The sequence below is a fragment of the Pteropus medius genome, unplaced genomic scaffold, assembly GCF_902729225.1.
Source record: "Pteropus medius unplaced genomic scaffold, Ma_sr-lr_union100, whole genome shotgun sequence".
Classification (NCBI taxonomy): Eukaryota; Metazoa; Chordata; class Mammalia; order Chiroptera; family Pteropodidae; genus Pteropus; species Pteropus medius.
In genome coordinates, this window is record NW_024354502.1 from 5,068,990 (window position 1) to 5,081,328 (window position 12,339).

Below are 12,339 nucleotides of genomic sequence, written 5' to 3' on the forward strand. Positions count from 1 at the left end.
TTGTCATCCTTTTCAGGGAGAAATACCCATTCCCCCAGGAGTGTTGACAGCAGAGAGGTCACAGGTAATCCTCTCTAAGTGCTACTGCCCTTGGTCCTTGCCCAAGGTGCTCCAACTGGTAGAGAGAGAGGTAAAGACCCTCATCCCCTTGGGACAACTCAGAACAATCCCGAAGGGCCATCACAGCTTGAGTTACCCCATCATACTGGCTATGTTCCTTGTAGAGACAGTATGGCAGCCCAACTTTTCTTTTGCCCAGTCCAGCTTCCTTCACTTCTCCAGGTCTGTTGATCCTTTCACACAGCGCTCACTTTGGCAGCATTTATGCTAAAATTAGAACTATACCGGTAAGGTGAGCATGGCCCCTGTGCAAAGATGACACACAAATTCATGAGCGTTCCATATTTTCCAACCACTCAAATCTCAAATATGAAAAAAAAAAAATTCCTTTGTACTAATCTCCAGAGTATGCTTCTTGGGGAACCTGACTTATGGTAATTAGTCAGAAAAGAGAAGTGCTATGGGAATTCACAGAAGGAAGAAAACAAATCCCGTTTGGGGAAGATGAGACAGGAAAAGCTGCAAATGGAAGATGGTCTTTGAGCTGCAGTTTGAGAGCCGTATAGGGTTTTTGGTGGAAGAGATGGTGGGAGACGAAGTATAAAAAGAAGTAGTTATTACTGTGTTGAGAAGGGATAGAATAAGTGAAGGCTCAGAGATCAGAAGGTGAGATGTGTGAATCTGAAAAGTAAAGTTCAGGGATGCTGGCTATATCCTCCATTTACAGGGCACTAGAAAATCAGGATGAGAAGGAGGGTGAGTATATGTAATGGAGGGTCCTAAAAGCCACTCTTAGAGTGACACACTAAATCAAGGAGGATAGGGAAAGGCATGGAAGTTTACTTAGTAGAAGAGTTATACAGCATAGGTGATGCTTTCAAAGAATGATCTGAGAGCTAAAACAGGAAGTGCTCTAAAATGGAAGATATTTTGAGATGCTTAGTAATTTTTTATTATATTTTTAATAAAAAGAAGGGTTCCAAAGGAAATGAAGATAAGAAAAATATCAAAACAGAAAAATATAATGTCAGAATACACTTTTCTTCAGCTTAATAATTATCCAAGATGCCTGGAAGAGACAGACAGACAGACAGAGAGAGAGAATAGCGCAAAGAGAGAGAATTCTCAGTTTCTCTCTCTCTTCTTTATTCAACTATTACTTTTTCCCCATGACCAACAGCTTATGGAATTACAGCTCTCTAGCTCTGTTGCCTTGAAAAGTAGTCAGCAAATTGAATGCTCTGAAACTCTAACCTAGAGCATAAATTGAGTCGAGGATAACTAGCTCGTATTATATCTTGGGGCAGAAACTCATCAAGGTGACTTATTGACATTTAGGTGAATCACTTTACTTTTGTAATTCTTACATTTGTTATTTGCAGAAGTAGATGTATCCTGATGAACTTTAGAGCAAACATGTGAAGTGCTTCACAGTGCCTGGTGCACAATAAGCTCTATCCAAGCAACTCTTGGTGTTAGCTCTGCCACTAATGGTCTAGACCTTTTGTGAATAGTTTCACACTTAAGAGCCTCTAATTCCTCATCTAAAAAAGAAGTTGCTGGCTTTTTTCAGTTCTCACCTTCTATACGTTCAATGCTAGCTTCCAACTATGATTTTCATTAAAACAAAATTAAAATAAAGACACAAATGTGTTAATCCCAACTCAACAAGATGGATATCCTCAGAGAACTTACTTCCCAGAGACAGGTGAGGGACTTGAAGGGGAGGGCGGGGGACGAGACTTCGTTGACTTCAGTCCTTGCCAGAGCTAGCATCTGTTTTGGAACAGCACACTGTTCTCCGAGATTCTGTGGGTGCTGGATCTGCCAGATGCTTTTTTTTTTCCTACCAGAAAGATGTTATCTACTTCAGCTACTCACAAGATGTTTGCACCCCTTGCTGCTTGGTTTTGAGCCAAAGTCAAGGGCCCTTAAAGCATCTTTTGCATGACATCTAAGGTCTTTTCTGCAAAACACTGCGTGACCAGGCACTGGCTCAAACTTAACCCACGAACAGATTCCTGTTCCTCTGCTATGCTTCCAGCATCTTCACTGGGTGTCAGGAAAAGCTCCGTGGGCATCCCATATGTCAGCACATCGGCACTGCTTGGATTCCAGCACAGCCCAACAGACTATAGCCAAGAGCTAAACTTGCTGCATCAGAACAAGGACACATTCTCCTTCTCAGTTCCCCACCTTAATCTCTCACGGCTCATCCAGTACAGACTTGTACAATGTTCATTCCACACTGAAAAGGGAATCTGAAAGCAGCCCAGGTTCTCAAGTCCCCTGACTCCCTACTTTATGCATGGGGATCTAGCAACAGGGGAGTATGATGACATGCTATCTATAATCTACTCGAGGCAAGGTTTTCAGCCAGATACTATGGAGTTCTGGATTCAGTGCCAGTGCTTGGATTTCTGTTATGGGTCTTTTGTGCTATATTTTCTCTCATATGTGTCACATAGTTTCTATTCAGTGGGGAAAGATTGCTTGGAGTATGTGAATCCCTAAAGGAACATTAAGGAAATGTTTATATTAAGTAGCTGCCCAGATTTCAGTCTCATCTCTTATCCTCCACCTAGTTACTACTGCAGAAATAAGTGTAACAAAGGTGAAAGTCATGGAATCCAGAATCGAAGGCTTAGGCTCTTGCTCTGGCTCAATTTGTAAGAGTTATATGACTTTGGCAAGTAAATTATATACTTTGACAAGTCATCTTAGCTTTGGTTCACTCATCTGAAGAACAGGAGTCATGGCAAGCTGTGGTGAACTTTAGATGCGATTACACAAGTGTTCTGTGGATTTTAAAAATGTAAGAGTGGAATCATGATTTCACAATTTGACATCCGACTCCCCTGACCAGGACGTCACAAGCTTTGGACTTCTATTCATAGTCATCTTTCCAACTCTGCTATACGTAGAGGAAAAATAAGACACGTCTTTCATTACTCTTCGACTGCTATCTTTTATATGACTTCCTGGCACATAGACAATGGTTTATCTGGTGAGATAATTATGTTTTAGTCAATGGCTAAGGCCCAAAACAAACATCTTTACTGCCTTTGTGAGATAAATTCTTGTAAATGGCTAGGGCTGATGCCATGAGGGATATCTTTCTATTCAGAAGGAACAAGGAAGAACTTTCAGTGGGCTCCCAATTCCCACTGTCTTCCAGATACCACACTGAGGGCTACTGGCCCCTTAGTAAACTTTACCCCAGCTTTCAGAGATCAGCCTGCTGTAATAGAATCAGGGAAGATGTGCCTATCTCTATCATTTGTCGATTTTGCTACGGCTTGTCTTTTGTCTTTGTGGACCAATTTTTGTAACTGAATTTCTTTGTTGTTCTTAGAACAGCACTGAAAGAGAAGATTACTATAGACAAGTAAAGCCAAACAGTGTTATGCACATAAATAGCTTTACTTTAATCTCTGGCATGTCTTCTTTTGTCTGGAACTGTCTCCACTTTGTAGGTTCCACATGGCAGAATCCAATTCCCTAGAACAAGGGAACTCTTTTCTGAGCGTTGAAATACTTCAGTGTTTTCCTATTTTCCTGCCTGTGGCCCACGAATAGCTTGGCATCTTAGAGCTAGTTTTCTATATGAGGAGTCTACCTTCATCCAAAACACTGACAGTAAAAATAACTTCCCCATTCAGGAGAGTGAGTCTCCTGTTTAGTCAAAGTATTGTGGCTTCTGTAGTATGGCTATTTCGGCACATAAGCAATATCCACACATTAATTCAATCTATCTCAGCACAACTGACTTAGTAACTGAGTTAGCCTCTTGCACATTTATCATGCTTTTAAATATGCATATATTTTTGTTTTTATGGTCAATGGAAATCCAACCAAATGATCAATTAGGTCATATAGCTCCATTTTACGTGAATGATGAGGTTCATCTCAGTGCCATTTCATAGCCAGAGTGTTCGCATGGCCTTGGGTCCCTGGATTCTAGACACTCTCTTAAAACACATCTCGATTCCTAGATCGACTTAATCTCATAGATCGACTTAATCTCATAGATAAGTAGCTGACACCATAGCTTTTTTGAGCATCTTGTCACCTTATGCCTCCAAGACATGACGTTAAGCTAATATGTTGAAGAAGTTTCTGTACCTGTATCTAGTTGGACTTGTAATTGTCCTTTTTGGGAAGCAATAAAAGTATTTTTATTGTCTGAGGGAAAATAATTAATTAATTGATTAATGAAAAGAAAAACAAGTGTTTCATAATGTAGTTAGCGGCCAGATGTTTTGGAAGGCATGAGACGTGGTGCAGTAAGGAGCTGACTGTATTAAATAAGCCTTCTGATCCACCTCCGATACCCGTGACTGCTTCATTTATCCAATCCATCACCTGCCCCCCAGATTACACTGATACCACTGCCACCTGGTCCAGTACCCTAACTGAGATTCCTGAATTAGCTGGATGGAATCTAATTTGAAGCCTCAGGTTAAGCTCTATTCATCTCACGTTCTCTTCTTTGGAATTGAATGAAGTGTCATGCTAGGGAACGCGGCATCTGCCTTACTGAGAGGACACCGAGAGGTCAGATGATGTGAACTGGAAGTCTGAAGGCATCAACCCTAACCCAAGTGGAGGAGATGGAAAAGAGCCAGGTGGATCAATTCTTCCTTCTTCTCCCTTCTGTGAACTACTGTGAAATGCTGTTTTCTATGGAGCCCCTCCAGAGAAAGTGCTGTGTGCTAGAAAACAATCCTCACAACATCCAATGGTTTCTCATTGAGACATACAGTAAAGAAGTAGCCAATAGAGTAACTCCATAAATTCTTTCTCATTTTTTCTTGCTTCAGTTCTATTTTTTTTTAAATGTATATCAATTGACCTTGAACCTTGTCCCCAGGTATAGTGTCAGTGCTTCAATTCTTGCCCTGAACTTTGCTGAGAGAGAACTTAGGCTAAAAGCACATCTTAGTAACTCCTATTCCATGGTAGCTAGGACAGTAATGGGCACATTTATTCCTCAATAAGTTTAGAAGTACTAAGCTAAGTTGATTCTTTGAAGTAAAATAAGTCAGCTATCAACAGGGTGATGGCATCTGAAATTTGCTTCTTAATGAGAGATGAAAGATTAGCATTAGAAATAGGAGAGGAAGTATCAGTAAGTTCCTTTTCTTGCACTTTGAAATCACAGTTCTCAGATCAGATACTTTGTAAGTAACCAGAGCTGAGGGTCATTCTGAATGGAATTGAGTACCAAGGGGTTTATTTCCTCAATCCCCTCTGGGAAAAACATACTCAACCAACTAGCTGATTCTCCTATAAAAGTCCCTCAGAAAAAACCCTTTTCCCTAAGCCAGCCCTGAAAAGTCCCCCAGCCACCTCTCTTGATTTATTTTGATATAATTCAGATTCCAGAGTCTTCTTTAAAAAAAATGTTTTCTATACTAGATAAAGATATAGAAAGATATAGATAGGTAAGTATGTAAGTAGGTAGGTATACACAAACACACAAACACACACACACACACACACATACACATCTTAATGTAAGGTCCTGTACTATCTCTTATGTGCAATTCAATTTTCTCATGTAATTAAGGGGCAGAGTGATAGATACCTTGAGCCTATATTATGCTCAACCCACCACGAAGGGTTTATATGAAAAAGAATCTGATAGATATGCATAACTAGGTGAAGACTTGTTATCTCATGTTAAATTTCCTTCTCTAACAGAGAGCAGTATGGATGGCTTGCCAAAACAAGAAAGTAGGTATGTCATATCTCTTAAGTGAGATCTTTATCATAAAAAAATGAAACACCGAGCTCTCTATAGTCCTAGTAGAATATGCAATAATGTTGTAAGCATATTACAGTAATGATTCTACATTTTCGTCACTGCATTTATGATCATCTCTGTGGCAAACAGTCATGGGTGTCATCAGTCCTTTTGTCGTTCTCATATAATTTGGTAATCTCTTCTCAAGGCATTTAGCTTTTTTGGATCATTAATGACAGTCTAGAACACAAACACATTGCACAGCCATGATTGTTATGGATTAGCTGGGCCATCCTGATTAATTTCAGTTATTCTATTAAGCAGTTTGTAAGGACCCTATCAACTTTAGAACTCCTGAAATTTATCTGTGGTTTTTTAATTTCCATAATGAAATCTACTGTCTTGGTTCACAAGACTTTTGGAGTCATAAAATAGTACTTGATTCTCGAGTTTACTTACAATTGTAACATTTCACTAAAATGATATGGTGACTGGAGTCCTGCCACTCAAAGGGAGGTCCACAGACTGGCCATGTCAGCATCACCTGGGAGCTTGTTAGAGATGCAGAATCTCAGTAGGTGACCCAGATCTACAAAGTAAGAGCCTGCATTTTACCAGGATTCCCAGCTAATGTAGACATACATTAAAATTTGGACTAGAAGTTCTGGCTCTGTGGAGATCATCCAGATCTGATGTCAAGGTTCACTGCAAGACCTCCTGCTCGCAGGTACCAAGATGAGTACTTAGATTACCCCAGCTGCTTAGCAGTAAGGAGGTTGGAGTTTCCCAGCTACAATTGCCAATGACCAAATTATTTCCACTGCTGCCAATGACACAGATGATCTCTTCTCCCATAGTTCTAAGTTTCATAACCCTTATTCTTTAGGCTCACTTTGGGGCGCTCTCACTTTTATGCTCAATGTTATAACTCTAACATTCATTTGGTTCATCAAACATTTTACCTGTTTATCGTGTAAGCATTTTTACACACAATATCTTCTTATCCTGAGTCTTTTTATTCAACAGCTTCTTCTTCACTCTTTGGGACTCATTTATCTATCAATTTCTCAGGGAATCTCTTCCTCTCCTCCAAGATCAGTTACCCCAGTATAATCTACCTCATATATTTTTCTTTTCAATCTTATGAAGTATCATAATTAAAATTGTTCTTTTTTTATATGATAGTTGTGGATTTTTGGCATTTCCTAACAATACGGACTTTAGTTTTTATCAATCAAATCAGAAGTGCTTATCTCCTGCGGTTATTGGAAGAAATAATTGAAGTACTATATTTAGAAGAGTATTTCAAACACAACCAGGCCATGCCAAATCCACTCAAAATGTTTTTCTCTCAATCTGTGCACAACTGGATCTTCCTCTTTTATTTAGACCTCAGATTTAAATATGATCTGATCTCTTCGGTGAATGCGTGTCTTGGCTGGAATCAGAAAGTGAGAAAACTTTCTCTAAACCTAGGAAGATATTCCAGTCACCCTACTCAGCACTTAGGCAATAGGGGAAAGAAAGTAGCAGGAGGAAGAAATGTCAAGGCACCACTTCCTTGCAGCTCTGCTGGGAAAAAGGAAAGATCCAATGGATGAAATAGTTATATAGGATGACCAGGGAAATGGAAAATCTAATAAAAGATTACTTTGCCCCAAACATAGCACAGAAGCAACAGAAAAACCTACGAGAGCTGAAGGAGCCATAAAGCTCAGACAGTGATGATCCTAGGGCTATCTAGAACAAGACTGAGGACCACAGGGGCATCCCCACAATGACCCGAAATCAGTGACAGAAATCTAGAGGCTTAAAACTCTCACAAGGACTGAGGTCATTTTCTTTCAGGAAAATGGGGATTTAGAAATAAATAGTAAGCTACAGAAAATGAAGTTGTATTTCTTAGATGCTCTCTACTGAGCAATAATGCCTACTCAAACTATCTTATTGTCTTTGTCTCGCATTAGATTTTAAGCTTCATGATAGCTGGGACAAGAGTTAGCCTGACACATTTCTCATAAATTAATCAATAAAAAAAATTTTAGATGAATGACTATAGTAGTTATTGAAGTTCTTATCCCGTAGTAAGCATTCATATATTAATTTACATCATACTTTCCATATAGAAAAAGAAATTTAAAATTATCTTTCTGTCTTGTACTTGAGAATTTGTTTTATATACCTGTTTGGAGGAGAGTAAAAAAAAAAGGTTATGAAAAAACACTTATGATTAAAACATGTTATCAAACATGTTTTAATCAAAATAATTTTTTTCTTGAAAGTGAATATGAAACTTAGTGTATCAATATGCAGTCAAGGCCAGCTTATATTGAAATAATACTGTCAGATTTGTCTGAGCTCACTGGCAATGAAAATATGGCTGGAAAATACAGTTGGACAGAATTAAATTTGTTTCCTTCCACAGTGGTAAACAAGGTCAGTTTCTGGAATAAAACAGCATGCCCAGTTATTTTTTTCAACCTACTGAACTGCCTCCAACTCTATTTGAAAATAGGGACTTTTAGGGGCTTTAGTGCCCCTCCTCCACCAATAAATCTGCATGACCAATAAGAAGGATATATACCGTAGATGGACAAATCGAAAATGTGGGGTCTTTACTTCCAGAAACAGCAAATAGATATTTAAACAAAAACAACAGTGATAAAAAAGACTCAGAAACTGTGAGTTTGATAACCTCACTTGGGCAGATGAGAAAACTGAAGCACATAGAGGGGTTCTAACATGAGAGCTAAGGTTAGAATACACATCTCCTAAACTGCAATCTAATGATTTCTCCAAAATACTACTTCTTACTCCTAACAAGGAAAAACATTTAGAAGATTATTTATATTCTTTGTAAGGATTGCAAGTATCTCTGCACATCTGTTGTTTGGTGGGGGGTTTTAAGGTTAGGGGCAAGCCTGGACCAAAAGCCACATTGTGTGGCTGAATAGAACCTGAAAATATCTTTAATTGTGCCACTTTTAAGGTAGACAAATCAAGTATGTTTAAAAATCAGAGCAAATGATCGCATCTCGATGTGGGTCTGGCTAGAAACAGGAATGTGTCTCTGTGGGATTAGAAAGAAAATGTTTCTTTCATCTCTCTCTCTCTCTCTCTCTCTCTCCTCTCTCTCTCTCTCTCTCCTCTCCCCCACCCCACCCTCCTTCACTCTCCGCCACTAGCCCTCACTCCCTCTCTCTCTTTAATTAAAATATTCCTCCACAACTGAGATGAAGAAACTCACAGAGCCTGATGGTTACAATTTCAGACTACAATCAGTTGACAAGCAAAGAGAACCCCGAAGTTCCTGACCTTTCAGGAAGTGTACTGGGTGTGAGGTAAATTTGGTGGGAAAATGCTGTATTTAATACAATATGAAGTAATTCTTAATTTAGACTTTGGGGATATTTAGAATAATTTTCAATTGGTTGTGTTAATACTTTACAAAGAAGGTTTAGACAGGAAAGTGAGGGAAAAGGACAGAACAAATTGTGAGAAGGAGCAGACTGAAAAGAACACTTGAAGACTGAGCGTAAGCAGGCTCCATCAGTATAAATACTCCCCACATGATAAAAGAACACCCAGTTCAACAAACCAGAAACAACCCCCCGCCCCCCAAATGATATTTAAAGGAATTGTAATGGACAGAAAAATATAAAACAGAAGGGCAAATCCTGAGAACTTAAACCACATTAAAATTAAAAACACAACTCTTAATCACTAAAAGATCCACAAAGAGAGTGAAAAAGGTAAGCAGCAAAGGAAGCGTATTTTAATGCATTCGGTATCAAGAATACATAAGGAATTTCTACTTATTAAGGAGAAGAAATAACAAAAATAAAATAAAAAAAGAAAAGATACACATGGGCATTTCTCAGAAGTCAAAACAAATGATCATAAACATATGGAATATTGCTCAATTGCATTATCAGAGAAATACAAATTTAATCGCTAAGCCAGTGTTTCGCCCAGACCACTCTGGTAAAATTACACAGCTGGGTTATAGAAAATGTTGATGAGAATGTGGAGCAATGGGGACTGTCATCCACTGCTGCTGGGAGTATCAACTGGGATAACCACTTTGGGGGAAAAATGGAATCACCTAGTAAACTTGAACATGTTCGTGCTGTAGGACACAGCAATCTTCTCTTCCGTGCATGCCCTATGGACACTTGCGTGGGTCTTCTGGATCAAGGGACAAGCACCAGGATATTCACAGCAGCAGCGTAAATATTAGTAAACACTAGGAGAGACTCTAAATGCTCAGACCAGCTAAATAAGAAAATAAACTGTGAAATATTCATAAGATGAAATAGTAACCACAGGAAATAAGAATTTTTGTTATTAATGAGGATGCGCCTCAAACAGATAATGATGGATAACATAAGCATATGTGATTATCCTACCTACATAAGAGGCCAAAAGAAAACAAAGTGAATCATTTATTAAGCACATATACGTAAGTTATGTGTAAAACTATAGAGAGAAGCAAGGAAATGATTGAAACTGAATTCAGAATTAGGACTAGCTGTTGCAGGGAGGAAAAGGGATGGATAAAGATAGCTTGATGGCCGTAAAAATGTTTGTCGGGTGTTGGTTACATAGACATTTGTTTTTACTGTTATTATTTAACTATTCAAATGTGTCTTATATACTTTTTAATATTTGAAATATTTCTATATGAAATGTCAAAAAATCGGTAAGCTAGAGGAGAGAAAGGATAACACAAATAGTAAATTGGGAAAATAAGATTCTATCTATCTATCTATCTATCTATCTATCTATCTATCTATCTATCTATCTACCTACCTACCTATAGATAGATATAATTTTATTTTAATCTACATATTATCTTATTTTAATATAAATATCTATAGATAGATATGTGTGTGTGTATATGTATGTATGTATGTGTGTGTGTGTGTGTGTGTGTGTGTGTGTGTGTGTGTGTGTGTATATATATATATATATATATATATATATATATATATATATATATATATATATGTATTACATTAACTGGGCGACCTATTCTGCTAAGTCAGTTGTAGTTGCTGTCTCTCAAAGGAGTACTTTTTTGGTCCAGTGACTCCAACCCAGCCCACCCCATGAATTTCAGGGTTAAGAGATTAGTGTTTCAGGAGAAAACCTGACAAAGAATTAGACTCCCCACTCTGTTTCTAACCAGCTCATCGTGATTTGTTTCCCTGGTGAGAATACATGCGTTTTATGTTCAGTATACCACCCAGGACCAAAACTGGCTAAAGCAGCATTCTATACGCGATGAATGGGTCATCATTAATTTCGCCTACTCTGATGATCAGAATCTTGGCTGTATCCGTCAGGAAGATGGGTTTAAATCTGGATCCAATGCTTACTTGCCATATCATATTTGGCAGGTCATTTAATTTATATGAACTAGATTCCTCATTTGTAAGTGGAATAGTAGTAATTCCAAACTCTTACTGCTGTTGCAAGAATGCATATAGAACCACATCACATATTATCTGGCAATTCTAAATGACAGCTTTAAGAAAAACCATCAAATGTGTTCCAACTAGCTCATATATATGTATATATATGGTATTTCATGAAGAGAATTTTTTAATTGTTTTTGTTTGTTTACTTTAGACTGAACTCACTATGGACTGAGAATTTTATAAAACTTACTATAGAGTTAACCTAAATGTGTGTATTCACAAACCGATCTATAAATAACATATAGTAGTAACGATTTCAAATTTCTCAGCACTAAGAATTGAAACCCTGTTACCTTCGTCAACTTTGCACATTCTGGCACATTTCCTTATGCGTCAACTCTTTCTGCATTGTCATAGCCGATTTCATGTTTTAGAGCATGTGTCAGGGATTGCAGAGAATAGTCAATGCCTTAGTTTGCAATCATTAAAAGTTTAGTTCTCATTCTCTGTCTTTAATGACCCTGGGGTCTCTGTCTAAAATTCACTAAGTTTAGGAAGGTTCTCTCTGTCTTCAGTCCATTCAGAACATGCCTGCTGCCAGTTACTCATCGCCAGGGAAAGGCACTGATGTGTGCCTGCCACACCATTCTGCACTCTCTCCTTCTGCCCTACATCTTCATCCCTTAACAATGATCTCTGCCTTCTGCTTTTGAGCCAGGATAGCCAGTTGAGGTCTATTACCCATACCTTTGGGCAGGAAGAAAATTTTAAAAATATGCCTCTTACGGAGATGTCTGAACTCAATCAGTATATCCCTTTAAAACTGAGGATTCTACCCTAAATATTTTATAATAATGACAGTGGAAGATAAACAGATATGATGTAGAGTGAATCAAGGATCATTTTTTAATTAAAGAGAGAATATGAAATGTGATTGAAGTCTGAGATGTCCATCGACACCTCTCCTGTATCTGGCATGGTGTTTGGTGGGTGGTCTGTTGTCAGGCAGCTGGTCAACGATATTTAAATGCATGAATTGATGCACTGATGAATTAATAAAACTGACACATATGTGAACAGCAAACAGCACATTTTGTTCTAAGCCTT

At 38.2% G+C, this 12,339-nt stretch overlaps 1 non-coding gene and 1 pseudogene across 1 annotated transcript; both read left to right on the top strand.

Annotated features, from left to right (window-relative positions):
• Positions 1-303: 303 nt before the first annotated feature.
• Positions 304-409, top strand: LOC120595919 (U6 spliceosomal RNA). Its single transcript, XR_005651031.1, has one exon. It is a non-coding gene; the product is annotated as a U6 spliceosomal RNA (small nuclear RNA).
• A 10,686-nt stretch (positions 410-11,095) lies between these two features.
• Positions 11,096-12,339, top strand: part of LOC120595575 (metalloendopeptidase OMA1, mitochondrial-like) — a 29,681-nt pseudogene continuing 28,437 nt past the window's right edge.